We start from the raw sequence: 4,560 nt of genomic DNA, 5'->3' as shown, positions 1-4,560 counted from the left end.
GATATACATATATACCCATATGCATATATGCATATAATAGTATTAATAATACAATCATTATTAATTGTTAAATAAATGAGATGTAGAATTGGTTGAATTAAATAGTATACTTATCATCATTCATTTGTTTTAATAATAATAATAAAATCTGTATATTTATTTCAAAATGAAATTATATAAATATTTTAAATTGTTACATGTATTATTAATTTTACCAATTATATGCATGTATATATATATATGTACACATAAATATATTTATATACACAACAAACTTACATAATGCATACATATATACATCATTTACACATATACAAATATAAACACATATACACATATATACACAAGTATAAAATAGTATACTTATCATCATTCACTTGTTTTAATAATAATAATAAAATCTGTATATTTATTTCCAAATGAAATTATATAAATATTTTAAATTGTTACATGAATTATTAATTTTACCACATAAACCTGCAGTAAAATTCAAAATATACAGATATTGGTGAGCGGATCTTGAAATTGGATACCATGTTCAACACGGCATTAATCGGCATTAACAATCGTCGATTCATATTGGCGTAGCTAATAAGTTATTGTATTTTTACTACATATACCACGTGGAACAATTAAAAAAAGAAGAAATAATACGTATATGCATACTTACCTACATACGCATATACTGAAAAAAATGAATAGATATACATATATATGCATGTGTATATATATATGTACACATAAATATGTTTATATACCCACAAAACTTACGTAATGCATACATATATACATCATTTACACATATACAAATATAAACACATATACACTTATACACATAAGTATAAAATAAAAATATATATGGATATACGAATACGTTCATATACATAAAACATACATAGTTATACAAATATACATACATACACACACATCATTGTGTATTTATAATAATACAAACTTTGTAAATTTGTCATAGAAGTATGGGAGAATAATATTATTTTCAGACGAATTTATGAAGAGATGTTAGATTATAAATTGTGACACTATTTATTAATTTTGTCCGGGAAAACATATATTAGAATTTAAAATTTATAGATGTGGCATGTATATATAAATACATCCATATACAGACATAATTTACAAAATACATATACAATACATATACACACATGTATATAGTTATGCACACAAATATATCTATATATACATATATAAACATTCAAATTACAAAAGTTTAAAATAAAAATGTATACCCATATATGCATATTAGAAATCAAAATATAAAGATATGGGATGTATATCTAAATACATCCATATATAGAGAAAACTTATAAAATACATATATAATACATATACACACATATATATATATATAGTTATACACACAAATACATCTACATATACACATATACACATTCAAATTACAAAAGTTGAAAATAAAAATTTATACTCATATATGCATATTTGTAGTGTCCACGTACATACGAATACATTCATATACAGAAAACATATATAGATATACGCATATATATACACATATATATAGTTTTACACACAAATACATTTATGTACACATATAGTTATACATTTATATGTACATAGATACACATTCATATAACGTGTAATTTTTTATTATTCATTAATATAAAAAAATCCAAAATTTATTATTCAATATCTCTGGAAATGAAAAACCCAAAAAACAATAATTTTTCTCAAAACATGATTTTCTTGCAACCAAATAACCAAACAACAAAATTTTAAAAAAAAAGGTCAAATGAAGAACTCACGTGCCACACATATTTCTTTGTCATGGTTCGTCTCCAAGGACTTCAAATTCTGAATAGTGAAGTCGAAAATCGTCGAATACAGTCGGAATGATTTATCCACTGCAGCTTAATTCCTATCCATTGAACCAACTCAGTCAACGTCATTAACAAACATCGAAAAATAGAGGGAAACATATTGACAAACCTGTGGTAAAAGTTGGTTCAAGAATGACAAATAGAATGACAAACTGAAAACTCAAATACTGTATGCAAAAAGCGCATATTAAGAATAAATGATATATAAAACAAATATATAATAATTTTGAATTAAATAGAAAAAATATTAAATATGGTTATTAAAGGGATGATGAACGTTTCTTTTTCATTTTGAATAATGACGGCACTAATGATTTATACAAAATATCATAAGGAATCAATTAGGCAAGAATATGCGTTATAAAGAAGAGGCATATGGATGAACTTGACTCTATACGTGGTCGTTTGACGTTACAAATTATCATCAATGACCATTTCAATGTATGTAGCTACGGTCAAAATTGATTGACCAATAAGAATTAAGGATGTTGCGACATGAATGATGATTTGGATGCCACATGTCCTCACCGCAATCCTTGAACCAAACTTTTTATATTTATCATCAATGACCATTTCAATGTATGTAGCTACGGTCAAAATTGATTGACCAATAAGAATTAAGGATGTTGCGACATGAATGATGATTTGGATGCCACATGTCCTCACCGCAATTCTTGAACCAAACTTTTTATATATATAGATTTACACGTTTTAATAAATCTATATATATTAATAAAGATGTTTAAAGGATTCTGATGAAGCCACCTAAACATCTCATGTGGAAGTTTTTTAAATTCTTATTGGTCATTTAAAAATATCTTTATCTACATTAATATTTTGATTACAATAATACTAATTTTTACATGAAAAATATATTTTTTAAAACAGATGATTTATAAAATTAATTTTTTTAACAAATTATTATAGTTTTAAGAAAAAGTAAATATACCATCTTTATTACATAAAAAATGATTTAAAAAACTAAAAGAATTTTTAACAAATTATTATAGTTTTAAGAAAAAGAAAAAATTCCATCATATAAATCCATTTTATTTGAATACATTTATATAAAGAGGTTCCAAAACTAAAAGAATTTTTAACAAAGTCTTATAGTTTTAAGAAGAAAAAAATTCCATCATATAAATCCAATTTATTTGAATACATCTATATAAAGAGGTTCAAAAAAATTGTGATAAAACGTATTATCTGTTAGTGTATCCCTTAATATCTGTTAGTATATTATATAATATTATCATATCTCTCTAGATATACTTGTCAATATCTCCATATCTTTCTGGAGATTCTATCGATGTATTATATAATATTGAGATTAATGAGAATAGAGGACACAGAGGATTTTACCAAATTACATGGTATCAGAGCTTACCCAATAAATTTTTCGTTACTTTTGTTTTCTTTTTTTTTTCACACCAAGCCGCCATGTCGTCTTCCTCGGAGAAACCTTTCGGCATCACCAACATCAAATCCCATGTTCCAATCATTTTGGACATGGAGGAAATGAATTACGAACCTTGGCGTGATATCTTTGAGACCCATTGTCTCAGCTTTGGCGTTCTGAGCCACATCGACGGCTCCGCCCTTACGACCGACGCACCATCAGAGGATTGGATGCGCGTTGACGGTCTTGTTAAACTCTGGATCTATGGCACCATCTCGAAAGCTCTATTGCAAGATGTGCTCAAAACCAAATCAACCGCGCGTAATATTTGGTTACGTCTGGAACGTTTGTTTCGTGACAACAAGGAGGCCTGTTGTGACACCCGAAACCCGTGTCCCGCGAAAACCACGAGTTGCGCCACATGGACAAAAATAAAATAAATACAATTACCGAAAATACGCGGGATTTAAGAATTCTCAATTTATATACATATGCAGCGGAGACAAATGCAATTACGGTAGTGTAACTATCGAAAAATACAAAACTCATAAATCGACACTACCAATCTTTTTGAAACAGGAATCTGCGTAACTCCAACCTAAATCTTCTCGGTCTTCCTCCTCACACTCCTGGCGCTACTATGTCCATCCAACGCTCCTCTTTGCGCTATCTCGAGCTGAAACGTTGCATAACAACGTCCTAAGCTACATGCTTAGTGAGTACTTCGGGTTAAACCCGAAGATCATACTCAAATGGCAAATGGCCAAACACAATCAATATTATACATACACTAGATATAAGTGTATACATATACACACACTTCATGCCAGGAAACACAATTCACTCAATCGCACAAGTAATTCACTTATCACACACACTCAGTCCGCATGATGTATCATCGGACATAACCGTCAAATCATCTCTATGTGCATCGCACACATAGGACACCACACCGGATCTGGTCTCACCAGTCCAGGACATATGTACACAAGTCATAGCTCGACCCATCGGGTCTCTCAGTAATAACCGTACCGTCAAATCATCTCCACGTGTGCATCACACACGTGGGTAAGGACGCTCCATGTGCAACGCACATCCCCCGCTCTCCTCGGCAATCGCCGGAACAATAAAACACGCCATCCAAATCCCTACTCCATAAAACATAATACATCAACCATCCCCTCTGACATCGATGTCACCTCTCGATGCCAGAGCGCCAGGTGCCTCCTCCAGGCCACCACCAACTATGTCGAGCGAAGTCAGTACACAACTGACAACCTCTCGCCGGCCGTCCGCCACGGA

This window comes from Tarenaya hassleriana, unplaced genomic scaffold (genome assembly GCF_000463585.1).
Source record: "Tarenaya hassleriana unplaced genomic scaffold, ASM46358v1 Cleome17, whole genome shotgun sequence".
Classification (NCBI taxonomy): Eukaryota; Viridiplantae; Streptophyta; class Magnoliopsida; order Brassicales; family Cleomaceae; genus Tarenaya; species Tarenaya hassleriana.
Note: the sequence above shows the minus strand (reverse complement) of the source record.